Genomic DNA, 17,218 nt, shown 5'->3' with positions numbered 1-17,218 from the left:
GGACGCTGCACTGGTTTTTACCGCTCGGGGAAGATTCTATTCAAATCAACCAGGACGGACGCTGCTCTGGTATTTACCGCTCGAGGAAGATTCTATTCAAATCAACCAGGACGGACGCTGCTCTGGTATTTACCGCTCGAGGAAGATTCTATTCAAATCAACCAGGACGGACGCTGCACTGGTTTTTACCGCTAGGGGAAGATTCCACTCAACTCAACCAGCACGGACGCTGCTCTCGTATTTACCGCTCAACTCAATTTACTTTTCCAAAGGGACGGCATACACCTGTCCCCCATCGTGGCAGCCAGATTTGGTAGGCTCCTCAACAACGCCGTACGTAACGCCCGAACAACAAAAAACGACTCTCAGCCACGTCCTTCCATCCCGCCCGTGTAAATAGACACCATACACCGCAACAGACTCGTAACATTGAACCCTCCAGTACCTCTATTACCAAGCTTCAAGATAACCTAAGAGTCCTTAGTTTCAATGCGCGTAGCCTAAGAAACAAATTTGATGAACTGCGATGTCTTGCTCTGACAGAAAACTTTGACGTAATTGCTATAACCGAAACATTTATCGACACCACTAATATTGATTTAAGTTCCGAATACAACATAGATGGCTACAGATTCTTCAACAATGATCGTGTAAACCGTAGAGGGGGTGGTGTCGCCCTTTTTGTCAAAAGCTACTTGCAACCTACTGACAAAACACCAAGAAACAGTAACGTTGAACATTTGTGCGTGCGAGTAAACATTGCAAAAGTCAATTTAAATATATCTGTCACTTACAGGCCTCCGGGGCAATCACTTGATGGCAATCTTGTTATGTACAGCGTCTTAAGGCAGTCACTTAATAACAGCGACTCACTGATACTCGGAGACTTTAACCTCCCCCATATCGACTGGGTGACACTGTCGGGTACAGAAGGTGAGTCCCATAGAATGATCGAATTTCTAGAGGAAAATTATCTAAGCCAAATGGTTTCTGAACCAACTCGACAAAATAACATACTCGACCTTGTTATAGCGACCCAAGATAACCTAGTTAGTAATGTCACGGTAGGAGAACACCTCGGTTCCTGCGATCATAAACTAGTGCGCGTTGACATTAGAGCTCAAACATCGGTGACTGAAAATAAAGTTAAGGTGCCCAATTTTCAAAAGAGCCAACTTCGTAGAAATCCGACGAAAACTAATAGATATGCAACTATCATATGACGGCAATGTAGAGGACGCCTGGCTAAACTTTAAAAATCACTTACTCACTCAGCAGGACACATTTGTCCCCTTGTGCGACAAGCGAATTAACACTAATAAAAGTCCACCTTGGTTTAATAGCGAAATTAAACACTCAGTCAAGAAGAGAAAATTGTCTTACAGGTTAAAGAAAGACCAAAGCACGCCCGAAAACATTAGACTTTACAATGATGCAAGGCGACGAGTAAAAAGATTAGTGCATCAGGCAAAGCGTAGATATGAAGAAAATATTGCAGCCAACTCTAAAAATAATCCGAAATCCTTCTTCAGTTACATAAACAACAGAAAGGCGATCAGAAGTGGAATTGGACCTTTAACAAGCAGCGACGGTGCACTAGTGACTGACAGCCAACACGTTGCAAACCTATTAAATAATTACTTTTCCTCGGTGTTTAATAATAACAGTCCTCCCACCACCACCAACAACACCAGTACTAATGTAAATCCCGAGCATGCATTGTCTAACTTTGAAATAAAACCCGATGAAGTCCTTAAAGCCCTCAAATCACTTAAAACAAATAAAAGTCCTGGACCTGATAAAGTATATCCAACTCTGCTGAAAGAAACAAAGAGCGAAATCTCCTCCCTCACAACCGTATTCAATATGTCCTTGCGACAAGGCATTGTCCCTTCAGATTGGAAAAAGGCTAACGTGACACCGATTTTTAAGAAAGGAGACAAAAAAGTACCAGGTAATTACAGGCCCATTAGTCTAACTTCGGTTGTAGGTAAGCTACTTGAGGGCATAATTAGAGACAAAATTGTGAGTTACCTTGAAAGCCACTCATTAATTGGGGACTCACAACATGGCTTCCGAAACAAAAGATCCTGCCTATCAAACCTATTAACCTGTTATAACGACCTCTTCACTGTTTATGACGTAACCAAATCACTGGACGTAGTCTATCTTGATTTCCAGAAAGCGTTTGATAAAGTCCCGCATCATAAATTACTTTACAAATTAAAGCAAATAGGTATTGACGGTCAGGTAAACCAATGGATCGCGAATTGGTTGAGCAACAGACAACAAAGAGTAGTGATTGACGGATTTAACTCAGAGTGGGCGCCGGTCACTAGTGGCGTCCCTCAGGGCTCGGTTCTTGGCCCAGTGCTCTTCATTATTTACATCAACGACGTGGATGTTGGACTCAATAACCGCATTAGTAAATTTGCAGATGACACAAAGATTGGTAACTCGGTTCTCACTAACGAAGACAGGCAAAGCCTCCAAGAGGATTTGCACAAAATTTCAGCTTGGTCGGATAGATGGGAGATGCCCTTTAACGTAGACAAGTGCCGGGTCCTTCAAGTTGGAACGAGGAATAAGAAGTTTGATTACGAAATGCGCGGCGTTAAACTCAAAAGCGTTCAATGCGTCAAGGACTTGGGGGTCAAAATCGCGTCAAACCTCAAATTCTCACAGCAATGCATCGATGCAGCATATAAAGCGAACAGAATGTTGGGCTTCATTAAAAGAAACTTTTTATTTAAGAATAAAGATGTAATACTCCCGCTCTACAACAGTTTAGTCAGACCCCACTTGGAATATGCGGTACAGTTTTGGTCTCCCCACCATGCAAAGGATATTGCTAAATTAGAAGGTGTTCAGCGTCGGGCAACGAAAATTATCCCTTCCTTGCGCAACAAATCCTACGAAGAAAGGCTTTCTACCCTTAACATGTTCTCTCTTGAGAAACGTCGCCTCCGAGGAAAACTGATCGAATGTTTTAAAATACTTAATGGTTTCACGAATGTAGACAGATCAACATTGTTTATGATCTATGACACTTTGCGCACGAGGAACAATGGCGTAAAACTCAGATGTAGACAAGTAAATTCAGACTGCACCAAATTTTTCTTCACCAACGTTGTAGTGCGAGAATGGAATAAGCTCCCATCATCAGTGGTCCAGTGTAACACGATTGACTCCTTCAAAAATAAGCTCGACCGTCACTTCCTTCAACTTAATATCAACTAGAGTAGAAATGCAACGTTTTGGAGTCTTCTGATTAATGTAAAATCACTTAGGTTTAAGGACAGACCACCAAGTCTGGACCATGGGGTCTGTGTGGTCTGATTTTCTATGTAAATCAACTTACAACCCAACTCATTTTACAACTCAACTTACAACCCAACTCAATTTACAACCCAACTCAACTTACAACCCAACTCAATTTACAACCCAACTCAACTTACAACCCAACTCAATTTACAACCCAACTCAACTTACAACCCAACTCAATTTACAACCCAACTCAACTTACAACCCAACTCAATTTACAACCAACTCAACTTACAACCCAACTCAATTTACAACCCAACTCAACTTACAACCCAACTCAACTTACAACCCAACTCAATTTACAACCCAACTCAACTTACAACCCAACTCAACTTACAACCCAACTCAACTTACAACCCAACTCAATTTACAACCCAACTCAATTTACAACCCAACTCAACTTACAACCCAACTCAACTTACAACCCAACTCAACTTACAACCCAACTCAACTTACAACCCAACTCAACTTACAACCCAACTCAACTTACAACCCAACTCAACTTACAACCCAACTCAACTTACAACCCAACTCAATTTACAACCCAACTCAACTTACAACCCAACTCAATTTACAACCCAACTCAACTTACAACCCAACTCAATTTACAACCCAACTCAACTTACAACCCAACTCAATTTACAACCCAACTCAACTTACAACCCAACTCAACTTACAACCCAACTCAACTTACAACCCAACTCAACTTACAACCCAACTCAACTTACAACCCAACTCAATTTACAACCCAACTCAACTTACAACCCAACTCAACTTACAACCCAACTCAACTTACAACCCAACTCAACTTACAACCCAACTCAATTTACAACCCAACTCAACTTACAACCCAACTCAATTTACAACCCAACTCAACTTACAACCCAACTCAACTTACAACCCAACTCAACTTACAACCCAACTCAACTTACAACCCAACTCATTTTACAACTCAACTTACAACCCAACTCAACTTACAACCCAACTCAACTTACAACCCAACTCAACTTACAACCCAACTCAACTTACAACCCAACTCAACTTACAACCCAACTCAACTTACAACCCAACTCAACTTACAACCCAACTCAATTTACAACTCAACTCAACTTACAACCCAACTCAACTTACAACCCAACTCAACTTACAACCCAACTCAACTTACAACCCAACTCATTTTACAAGTCCCTCAATTTACAATAAACCAGGACGGACGCTGCTCTGATATTTACCGCTCGGGGAAGACTACTCAACTCGTCGTCTAATTAGGGATATATACTTTGTACGTACTAATTAATCACATTCATACTAGCGAGATGATTAAATATGAGACGTGTGTGTTTGACATTAGATTAATTAATTTCAACAAGGGAAAAAGAAAAGAAAAATCCTCGCTTTCGACACGACTGAAAACAAATTCAATTTTTATAACATTACTAATCTTTTTCGGCTTACATATTTAATGATATGTTCTACATTTCAATTACTTTGTTAGATATCAAAAACATATTATTTTCTGTACGTGTGTGTGTGTGTGTGTGTGTGTGTGTGTGTGTGTGTGTGTGTGTGTGTAGCTATCTATCTGAGGGTATCTATCTATCTATCTATCTATCTATCTATGCGTATGAATGGCAAATGTGTGTGTGTGTGTGTGTGTGTGTAATTCACCACGGCCTGATCACGTGTTGGACTCGTAATCGCCAGCAGGTACCCTCCCGACATGAGCAAGTGCTCTTTATCGTCGATCTTTAAGTACTGGCAGGACCTCACACACCACACACCCCATCCCCCTTGCTCAAGGGGAGACAGTAACCACTCCTAGTCAACGGAAAGAATCCGGCCTGAGCGGGCTTCGACCGCCACCCTGTCAGCTCGTGAAGCCTGGCAGCGCAGCGCTCTAATCAATTGCGCCACGGAGTAGTGTGTGTGTGTGTGTGTGTGTGTGTTGCATTATATACACGCGCCAGACAAGTGATTGGGGGAAAATCCTCGTAATGGCAGTGACCGTCGGCGGTTCCGCGGAATCCGTAATTTGTGTTCGGCTTTCGGGGCATCGCGGCGTTTTGCCCTCGCTGATAACACGGGCCCAGGAAAGTGGTTTTAGGATAATGAAAAGATAAGATGATGTAATTTACCATGGACCAACTATTTTTTTAATACTAATAATTTTAAATTTTGAAGAAAAAAACATGAACATTGTAACCAAAATGTTATGGAAGTTCCCACGTGCTGGCTGTACACTCTCAACACTAGACCTTGAGGCGACACTTCCCCGAACACACCACAACACCTGCCCCCCAAAAAGCATTAGCCAAGTACACAGAAGGAGCTCGCTCGCAGAAGCTCTCTCTCTCTCTCTCTCTCTCTCTCTCTCTCTCTCTCTCTCTCTCTCTCTCTCTCTCTCTCTCTCTCTCTCTCTCTCTCTCTCTCTCTCTCTTGCTAATGAACATAAGCTCCTTCACAGTACAATCAGCAACTCCGTACAAATTACCTTGAGACAACTTCTGGCCTGCAAGACTTCTGAGGCTGACTTTATACTTCATACGCACGACTATTACATTTTTAAGTTCAAGCAAGAAAGGCCGCACAGTTATCCCCTTCGAGTCATTCTCCGCCAATACTGTACAAAGGAATAACTTAATTGTAAAGTTGACACAGGTAAGTTTATGCATGCAAAGCGAAATAGTTCAAGCAAGAGGAGAGTACCGAGACACCTCTCCTCCAGAAATTGACCTCTTTTGGCAACTCTTCTGAACTCTTTTTTATAGGGACAGTGATTAGCGGGTTCTTTTTTATCATCAATATTTTTATTTTGCCCTTGAGCTGCTTCCTTTACCGTAAACACACACACACACACACATACACACACACACACACAATGACACCCGACAGGAAACGCAGAGAGCGGCAGGCGGGAAGGAGCCAGGCGACATCGGGAGGGCTGCCTGTCACTCCACAAAGGGCTGACTAATCTGGCTGAGGCGAGGGCGAGGCCTGACAATGTGTTTATAATGTATGCCATTACGGCCTGACACACCGCCTGCATAACACACACACACACACACACACACACACTTAGCATACATACGCACAGATAGATAGATATAGATAAATATATACACACTCAAATATATATAGTTATACACACCCAACCGACCACACACACACACACACACACACACACACACACAGCTGCAAGACCATAATATTTCACAAACACGAGTAGGAATTTGTTTTGAAAATGACAACTTTTTTTTCACCTTGTCGCTCTTCCAAAACAAAACAACAACAACGGTAAAAGGAAAGCAAAAGAAGGTGAACAATGGGAGGCAGCCAGGCAGGTGATCAAAATAGAGTTGAATGAATAATTATTAGCCACCAACACTGAACTTTTATGGAGTAATTTATTTTTTATTTCAGTGATGGCGGTGGATTTTTGTCTTGCTACGAGGCGAGGCTATTATTTTGTTATGTTTTTACTGTTCTATTGACGTAGTTCCTCCTTTTTCTATCATAATATTTTCGCATTACCATTGTTGTTGTTGTTGTCTTCTTTTTCTTGATTTTTGTGAGAACATAAAAACAACAACCCACTAAATCATTTCTCTCGGGGCATGAAAATAAAATAAAAAGCAAAACACGATTGCTAAAAGAATGTAAAAAAAGTCAGGAAGGAATAAATGAGGGGAGGAAACACAGGAAAATAATGAGGAAGGGAAAAAATGAGAGGAAAAATAAGGGAGAAAAGTGAGGGAGGGAAAAATGAGAGGGAAAATAGGGAAAAAAGTGAGGGAGGAAAAAATGAGATGGAAAATAAGGGGGAAAAAGGTGAGGGAGGGAAAATGAGAGGGAAAATAAGGGGGAAAAAGGTGAGGGAGGGAAAATGAGAGGGAAAATAAGGGGGAAAAAGGTGAGGGAGGGAAAATGAGAGGGAAAATACGGGCGAAAAATGTGTGGGAGGGAAAATGAGAGGGAAAATAAGGGGGAAAAAGGTGAGGGAGGGAAAATGAGAGGGAAAATAAGGGAAAAAAGTGAGGGAGGGAAAAAAGTGAGGGAAAATAAGGGAAAAAAGTGAGGGAGGGAAAAATGAGAGGGAAAATAAGGGAAAAAGTGTGGGAGGGAAAATGGGAGAAAAAAAAATTTAGCTACGATGCGACGCTGTTATTTTCATTGTTACGTTTTTTTTTTTTTATCATTATTCTTATCATCGTATTTTTTCATTTTTCTATCATTATATTTTCGTACTGTCATTGTTGTTGCTGTTGTTCTTGTTTTTCTTTTAGTGATTTTTGTGTAGCTACGATGCGATAATGTTATTCTCGTGTTGCGTTTTTCATTATTATTTTTATTATTATCGTTATATTTCCTCCTCTTTCTATCATAATATTTCCTCCTCTTTCTATCATAATATTTCCTCCTCTTTCTATCATAATATTTCCTCCTCTTTCTATCATAATATTTCCTCCTCTTTCTATCCTAATATTTCCTCCTCTTTCTATAATAATATTTCCTCCTCTTTCTATCATAATATTTCCTCCTCTTTCTATCATAATATTTCCTCCTCTTTCTATAATAATATTTCCTCCTCTTTCTATCATAATATTTCCTCCTCTTTCTATCATAATATTTCCTCTTTCCCCGCCCACGCCGGTTCCAGCGACCCGTCTCGATCGCAAGGTTATGACCAACGACCCGCAACCGACTAAATGATAGTCTGTGCATCTCATTGGTCTGACCGCGGCGTTTATAAATTTCATGAACTGCTAGGGCGGGATTTAATATATTGTACGTTTGTCTTCTAGACGACGCTGAACTGGCAACTGATTGTCTCAAAGTTTGAATGCCTGTTCCAATATCATCAACAGCCACATTAATCAAATTCTGTGTGTTTACTTGTGGGTGTATTAGTCGCCAAAGTGAGCCTGACGGCGTGCGCCACGGGTCATCCAGCACACCTCGTCTCTCCGCCCACACTCGCCGGAAGAGTTTCCTCTGTCTTGCTATTACTAAGGATTTTAGTGGCGGATACCCGAGCTCCAAGTAACAGATGTCTGTACACGTCGTCATGCGGACCCCAAGCAGCTGCTTAATACCCCAGCTATACAGTTTTTCTACGGGTGTCAGGTCTCCATTGAACCAGGACTCACAGCCATACAGGATGGATGACATCAAAGCTGCCTCAAACATTTTCTTTTTAACGTAAAATGGTATGTCAACATTTTTCCTTAAAAATGACACAAATTTCAAGATGTGGCACATCTTTGCTTGGGCGTGGGCGGCAATAGCAGACACAGGGTTCCCTTACTCGTAAACACACTGCCCAGATACACGTAGCTATCGCACCACCGCACCTCCATCTCGCCGACACGGAACGGCTCACGATGGAACAACTTGACACAGACACAGACAAACAGAAGGATAGATATACACACACACACACACACACACACACACACACACACACGCCGAAAGACACAGACAGCTATAGAGATACACACACACACACACACACACACACACACACACACACACATTCACCTACCCTCTCTCTCTCTCTCTCTCTCAGTGCGGGGAGATAATTAGTCCATTTACAGTTCCCTCCGCGCGGGGAAATCATATTAACAGGAAGAATTTGCCTCACGCCTCACACGGCATCGACCTAACGCGATTTAGCTCCGAGCACAGGGACATAATATTCCCTGCCAATGAAAGACGCGAGTGTGCGGAATAATGATGAAGAGAGGAGCGATGAAGAGCAAGCACACACACACACACACACACACACACACACACACACACACACACACACACACACACACACACACACACACACACACACACACACACACACACACACACATCCTTTCCCACAAGCGCATGGTGACATATATAAAGGTGATAAATGATAATAAAAAGGAATTTAATATCAGAGGGAGGAGGTGAAGTGTCTTTCCGCGCCTCACACAAAACACACGTTCCCCGGGGAGGCGGTTTTGGTGCCCCCGTTCATCTCTTTTGCTTCCTTTGGCCATTTCCAGGCAACACGAGGATCTAAATAATTATCCGTTTACGTTATAGAAGTCTATCTATCCGTCTGTCTACCTACCTACGATCACTGTATCTATCTATCTGTCTATATATCTATCCATCTATATATTAATCTATTTCTGTATCTACTTATAAAAAGAAGAAGAAGAAGGGAAAAAAAGCAGAAAAAATAAAAGTAAAATAATGAAATAAAAGAGAATGAAATAATAAAATCAATAGGTAAGTAAATAGAAGAAGAAGAAGAAGAAAGATAAAGACGAAGAAGAAGAAGGTGAAAAGAAGCAGAAAAATAGAAAATAATGAAATAAACAAAAAATAAAAAATAAAATCTATAGTTAAGAAGAAGAAAAAGAAGAAGAAGTAGAAGGAGAAGAAGAAAAAGTTGATTATGATAATGAAGAAAAAATGAAAATTAAAAGAAAAAAGAAAATGGAAACCAAAACAAGTGTAGAGGCCAAAAGTGCAATAAGAACCGGAATAAGAAATAAAAAAATATAAAAAAATAAATAAAATAATAAAACAAAGTTCAGTAAATGGCAAGAAAAAGTTCCTCCTTCGTTATAAAAGAAGAGCCTGATTCCCTTCGTAATAGCCTTTCGGAAAAGTGCAGGAGAGAGGCGGACTTACTTATATGCCAAAAAGCCTCCATAAGTTTTCGAGGCTCCTCCATTCTCATAACTCATCTTCCTTCTCTCTCTCTTATTTTCATTATTTTACTTTTTCATTATTATATTTCTTTTGAATTATTTAGTCTCATCATATATTTATTAATCCGTTCATACATCAGTCGAAATATCTATCTATCTATCTATCTTTATTTAATCACCCGCCTATCTATATCTATCTTCTTTCTTATCTATTATCATCTATTTGCTAATCAATTTCTAAAACACTCGAAATATTTTATTTATTAATCTATCTATCTATCTATCTATCTATCTATATGTATGCACTTATATACTTTTGAAACAACCTATCTACATTTATCTATCTGTTATCGGGCTATCTGTCTATGGCTGTCTTTCTATCCATATTTTTTAAGCGCAATGTGTAGGTACAAAAGCATTCTTTCGACACCCAAACAAATTAACAAAAAAAAAATAGCAAATAACTAAACTCTATGAAAAATCTCTCGCGAAAAATGCGGAGAAAGCAAAATTACGAGCGAGGTGCATGAGAGAGCGGGTCACCCTCCCTCCCTCCCTCCCTCCCTTCCTTCTTTCCCTCCCCTCGCGCTGAGAATATTCAAGACTCGCTGGTAGACTTCCCCTTCATCAACATTCTCGATATGGTCTTTATGAAATATTCGACGCGGCTCAAATTCCAACGAACCCAATTAAAAGGTGGAGCAGCGAGTACCTATTCACCCCTTTTACCAACATCCTATTCACTTAAGATCTCTCGGACTGGAAATCTAAAAAAGGAGAAAAAAACACCTCAGGCCTCTATCAATCGCTCCTCTGCCTTCACAATCGGCCACTCGCTGAATGGGTTTAGTTCGCGGCAGACGTGCTCAGGCAATGTCCCAAGAGCGTCTTTAAAAGCTGCTATAGCGACCTTCACCGAAAGCTTCTTATTTTACCACGCACGGAAAGAGGAAACACAGATTTTTTATTATTTCTTTTTCTTGTTTCCCTTATGGCGCGCGTAGGCTTTCTTGGTCGGGCCTAGTACTAGTAGTTGGCCCCAGACCGAAGTTGAGGGATTTATAAGGATGAATGAAAAAAAAAAGAAAGCGAATGGAAGCAAGATTTAGGGGTTGAGTGTTTGGAGCGACGAATGAAGAAGGAAGAGGGGTTAGTTATGCTGGTAAGGGCTTGATAGCAGTGCAGCAGAGTGTTTAAGTAGCCTGGGGTGTGACCTGGTAAGAAGTCTTCAGGTCAGTGTCTTCAGCGAGGGGTTAGTTATGCTGGTAAAGGCTTGATAGCAGTGCAGCAGTGTTTAAGTAGCCTGGGGTGTGACCTGGTAAGAAGTCTTCAGGTCAGTGTCTTCAGCGAGGGGTTAGTTATGCTGGTAAAGGCTTGATAGCAGTGCAGCAGAGTGTTTAAGTAGCCTGGGGTGTGACCTGGTAAGAAGTCTTCAGGCCACAGTCTTCAGCGAGGGGTTAGTTATGCTGTTTCTTACCTGGTTCTTACCTGGTTGGGCTCCCTTGGAGGGAACCCCACAGTGGCTAGCACGCCAGTCTTGTGCATTAGAGAACAACAGAAATCCAAGACAAAGAAAGATAAGACTGGAAAGTGTGCTAAAAGCCTGTTTAGAATGTTAATAAGTAGATTGAGCTCAGTAATGAAATAAAGTGTCTCCCAGGAACAGCAAGTCCCTTCTTGAAAGAGTTTAGGTTGGTTGACTCTGCTACCTCTGGGGGGAGTGAGTTCCACAGCCTCACCACACGAACTGAGAAAAATCTATGTCTGGTTTCGGAAGTGATGTGAGGAACAAAATTTTGAACTTGTGCCCTCTAGATATCCCTTGTTGGTGCCATGGTGAATAGATCTGTAGGTGATATAGCTGACATACCATTGAAGATCTTCCAACATTTAATAATATCTGCCCGCAATAGTCTTCCTTTCACAGAGTAAAGATCTAAAGTTTTAAGTCGCTGATCATAAGACATAGTCTCACAACCTGTGATAAGCTTAGTCCATCGACGCTGAACTGATTCTAGAAGAGATAAGTCAGTAACATAACCTGTGTTCCATACTGGGGATGCAAATTCAAGAAGTGGACGTACATGTGTAATGAATAGTTTAACCATAAAGGAAGGTGAGCGACACAAGGTTGACTTAAGAAAGGAATATGACAAACCAGCAGCCTTTGACACTACAGATTGGATATGGTGATGGAATCTTAATGACGGATCAGTGGTTATGCCAAGATCTACTGCAGCAAAACTGAAACTTAGGGGATTGCCTTTAACAGTATAAAATGAGTACGGGCCCAAATCATAAGACTGACGGAGGTCGGTGCCAAAGCTCATGAGTTTAGTTTTGTCAGCATTAATCTTTAAGTCCCAAGATTCTGCAACTTTAATTAAAGAATCAATATCTCTTTGGACAATACTAATGCCCTCCAACACTGTATTAAGGCTCTGAGGCTTTATCAGAAGATAACGTTTTAGATCATCAGCAAATAATTTTATGTTTGAAACTAAAGTAGTGGAGATGTGATTTATGTAAATAAGGAAAAGAGTAGGACCTAACACAGAACCCTGTGGCACACTGCTAATTACTGGAAATGAAGAACTGATCTGTCCGCCCACTACAACTTCCATAGTCCTATGGGATAGAAATGTCTTGATCCAAGATAGAATAACACCATTAATGCCCACTGAATTAAGTTTAGTAAATAGAATCTGGTGATTAACAGTGTCGAAGGCTTTTGAAAAATCAAAGAGAATAAGATCAACCATATTGCCCGTGTCCATCCACTCAGAGACTGCATCATACGTAAGTAAGGGCTGATCCTCCACAGACTTGCCAGAGCGAAAACCAAACTGGTTGACATTCAGTATTGAACTGGCTTCCAAATAATTATGCAGTGCAGCAACAATTATTCTCTCTAAAATTTTACAGCTAACAGAAGTGAGGCTTACTGGGCGATAGTTAAGAGGATCACTTCGTTTACCTTTCTTGAAAATAGGTACTACTGAAGATTTTTTTCCAAATTTCAGGAATCTCCCCCGAATTTATAGATGAAACGAATATTTTAAACAGAGGATATGCTAAATTAGTGGAGCAATGTTTTAGTAATACTGGATGAACAGAGTCAGGTCCCATTGCAGTGGAAGGGTTAATAGCACCGAGTTCCCTAGCAACATCATGAACTGTGAAGTGTATCTGGTGAAAGGAGCCATCATGTACTTGGTGTGGTGACTGTGGAAGACCAGAGGGTATGGTAAACACTGAGGAAAAAGCACCACCTAAGAGCTGAGCCATCTCTTTAGGGTCGGATACTAAGTTTTCTGCATCACCGAGAGGACCAACGGAAGGACAGCCTACTTTTTCCCGCGTATGTACGAGTGAAATAATTTGGGCTTAACTGAGTAATTATTAAGGATGTCCTCCTCATAAGAAATCTGTTTCTGAGTGGAATAGTTCCTGTACTGGTAATTTACATCCAGAAATGTTTGCAAAGCTTCAAAAGCGAGTTTCTAGCATGTACTGCTCTCATCTGTTTGTAATGGTTCCAACTATTCTTTCGGATGTTTATAAGAGCTCTAGGAGGTTTGTATTCCCATGGTTTGTAAGGGGCACTTGATGAGGAGCGAAGAGTTTATATAGGACAAAATTTATTGTATGAATCATTAGAGTTCATATTCTTCCAAGATAGTTTATATAGGACAAAATTTATTGTATGAATCATTAGAGTTCATATTCTGGAATTCAAAGTCCCAGTCTACAGTGGACAAGAATTGATTAATTTGCTTAAAATTGGCTTTAGGCCAGAAAGGGGATGCAGCGCTGACATTTGACTTCACAGGTTTGTACTGGAAAATATAGCCACAAAGTATAACACAGTGATCACAGTTGGGAAATGGGGGAAATACATTAGAGGAGACTACTCGATCAGTTTCAGTAGTGAGAAATAGATCTAAAGTATTGCCTGCCCTGATGTTTGTTGGCTCATCAATCCACTGAGTGAGGCCTAATGAGGTGAAACAGTCTAGAAAAGTTTATCAGTATTAGCAGTTACATTATTTACACCGCCTAGTAACCAAGAGATAGAAGGAAGGTTAAAATCACCAATCACTATTACTTCCCTGTTAGTACAAAAATCTGTTAGAAAATCTATGAGTTTATTATTGTCTTGAAGAGAGTAAGAGGGAGGTCTATAAACAACTACAATAAATATTTTGTAATCTGGAAGAAAGACTGAGCAGACGTTAGGTATTTTGATGTTCATGTTGAGACATCTGTAAGAATTATGTACATAAATGCCAACTCCATGTTTATGAACTGAACCAGAAACGTCATTTCTGAATGCGTTATAATTAGTAATTGAAACTGCAGCATCTGGAATAGTACTAATTAACCAAGTCTCAGTAACCCCTAATACATGTGCATTATTTGAAAATAAGAAGTGCTTAACAAATGCAACCTTATTGATAAGACTATTTACATTACACAAACTAACATTTAGTTGGGTAGTAGGGGGGCAGTTGAGCCAAGAGAATCAGAACTGGCAGGCTGGGCTACAGGCTGAGCTGAGGCACCAGCTAGCCTGTTCCTTTGTCGCCTCTCATGCATTTCTTTTCTTTGTTTGAATGTTAAATCCCTATTAACATAAATGCCATTGAACTCGTGGTTGTTTCTAAGATTTTTTGCTTCCGTCACTAGCTTCCTACGCGAGTCATCATCAGCAATTTTAACTCTGTAAAGACCCTTGTTTCTATCAATACAAAATAAATCAGACATAGATGGAGTGGTATTCAGAAGATAGCGAGTGATGTTTGCAATGCTAGTCCTTGCATCTTCATTAGACTCGACCTTTACACCCCTGAATATGACTGATTCTTTCCTTTTTCTTCTCTCGTCCATCTCTACTATTTCCTCCCGAATAGACATTCTCAAATCATCCCCAGAGGCAACCTGAGTCGGAGAGGCAGAAGATGAATGCGAGGCAAGAGAGTCCTCAAGAGTGAAAACCATCGTGCACAACAGCTTCACCCACACTGGAGCACGCCTATTCAATGCAGTGCCTCCCAGCATAAGGAACCTGACTGCAGTAGCACCCGACACCTTCAAGCACCACCTGGACAAGTGGCTGTCAACAGTACCTGACCAGCCACCAGCGCCAGGTTATCCCAGTGGCAACGGAAATCGTCTCGGTAAAGATTCGTTTTAGGTCCGTGCCAGTATCTCATAATCTACTTTATGAAACATCACTATCTCTTCATATATCTTTTCTACAAACCTTCAGCAAGAGGAGAGGAGCCAGTGGGAAGCAGCGGAGGTCCACCTCAGCTGTGTCCGTAGTCGACGAGATTCAACAAAGTAAATAACCTTGGCATCACCATAGTCTGCCTCACTAAGCCTCTCCCTCCCCCAGCCTCTTAGCACTGACAACAACACAGCCATAGAACAACACATTACAGGGCAACACAAGAATCTTTGTCTTCATTTTATGCGGTAAATATGGAGGAACACACCTTGCAATGAACGCTGCTCACCAACACACACACACACACACACACGTCAACACGCCCCGCCAGGCACTACTCGGCCTTGGTCTGGGGCTCGGGTCTCCCTTCCTCCCTCTCCACCATTACCAAAACAGAATAACGATTTCTGTCATAACTACAAGGGAATCTCATTATTGGGGCACGTGCGGCTGGGTGTTGTGTGGTGGTGGAAGGTGCAGCTATATATTTAGCGTCCGTGGCTATATATATAAAAAAAAATTATAGGTACTGTACCGCTGTACCGCTACACTGCTTTCACAAGTGTGTGTGTGTGTGTGTGTGTGTGTGTATTTAGCTATTTGTAGTCTACTAAAAAAATAGTAGGTGGCCCGAGCTAAGCTCTAATAGTCCCGTCTCCATAAATACATTCATCCAGCCTTTCCTTCGTTTGGTGGACACTGCTCGCCTCCACCACCTCTTCCTGCGAGCTGTTCCATGTGTTAACACTTTTGTGTGGAAAACTATAACCTACTTTTTCAAGGCACTCAAACAGGTTCCTTTATTAAGTTTCTTTCCATGTCCTCTCAGCCCCTGTGTCCTCACAGTTGAGAAGAGATCATCTCTATCCACCCCATCAAACTTATTTACCAACTTATACAGCGTGATCAGATCTCCTCTCTCCCTTCTTTGTTCCAGTGTCGTCAAGTCCATCTCCTTCAATCTGTGTGTGTGTGTGTGTGTGTGTGTGTGTGTGTTTACCTGGTTGTATTTACCATGTCTTTATCTGCTGTCCAATTAAATAAAGCAAAATAGAACGTGCAAAACAGTCAAGCAATGTTTCATATCCATTATTATTATTAATATTGTTATTATCATTAGTAGTAGTAGTAGTAGTAGTAGTGTAGTGACACGACTTGCCTGATGGCCGAGCCTCCCATAACCCACTTAGCCGACTGGTAAAGGAGCGGCTCTCCCGTTACGCTGGTCGCGGGTTCGATCCCCGGCGCCGGCAAAACTTCCCTTGTCTGGATTCATTTCTCGTGTGTTTCGTTACACGCAGTGGTCGTGTGGGAGTAAAGAGAAAAATTCAGGCATTTCAGTAGTAGTAGTGGTACAATTAGCATATACCCAGATAGAAGGAGAAAGTATATATTGAACAAAAGACATGTATGAGCTAGGAGAAGGAGGAGGATTGGAGGAGGAAGAAAAGAGGAAAATAGAGGAAGCGGAAAAGAAGAGTGAAAACTGAAAAGAGAAAGAGAAGAAAGACAAGATGAGAGGAGGAGGAGGAGGAAACAATAAGAGAAGATAGAGGGAGAGATGGAGATAAAAAGAAAAGATGAAACGAGGAGGAGGAGGAAACAATAAGAGAAGATAGAGGGAGAGATGGAGATAAAAAGAAAAGATGAAACGAGGAGGAGGAGGAGGAAACAATAAGAGAAGATAGAGGGAGAGATGGAGATAAAAAGAAAAGATGAAACGAGGAGGAGGAGGAGGAAACAATATGAGAAGATAGAGGGAGAGATGGAGATAAAAAGAAAAGATGAAACGAGGAGGAGGAGGAGGAGGAAACAATAAGAGAAGATAGAGGGAGAGATGGAGATAAAAAGAAAAGATGAAACGAGGAGGAGGAGGAGGAAACAATAAGAGAAGATAGAGGGAGAGATGGAGATAAAAAGAAAAGATGAAACGAGGAGGAGGAAGAGGAAACAATAAGAGAAGATT

General features: G+C 41.2%; 1 protein-coding gene across 2 annotated transcripts in view; it reads right to left on the bottom strand.

The window, feature by feature from the left end:
- The window catches only part of LOC126992435 (fat-like cadherin-related tumor suppressor homolog), a 77,506-nt gene extending 61,906 nt beyond the window's left edge, over positions 1–15,600 (bottom strand). For both annotated transcript variants that reach the window (XM_050851184.1, XM_050851187.1), the window contains exon 1: positions 15,286–15,600. The gene's annotated coding sequence lies outside the window, so the exon portion shown is untranslated. The remainder of the gene's footprint in view (positions 1–15,285) is intronic.
- Positions 15,601–17,218: the final 1,618 nt, after the last annotated feature.

This window comes from Eriocheir sinensis, unplaced genomic scaffold (assembly GCF_024679095.1).
Source record: "Eriocheir sinensis breed Jianghai 21 unplaced genomic scaffold, ASM2467909v1 Scaffold462, whole genome shotgun sequence".
NCBI classification, from domain to species: domain Eukaryota; kingdom Metazoa; phylum Arthropoda; class Malacostraca; order Decapoda; family Varunidae; genus Eriocheir; species Eriocheir sinensis.
Note: the sequence above shows the minus strand (reverse complement) of the source record. Positions and strands in the feature narration are given on the sequence as shown.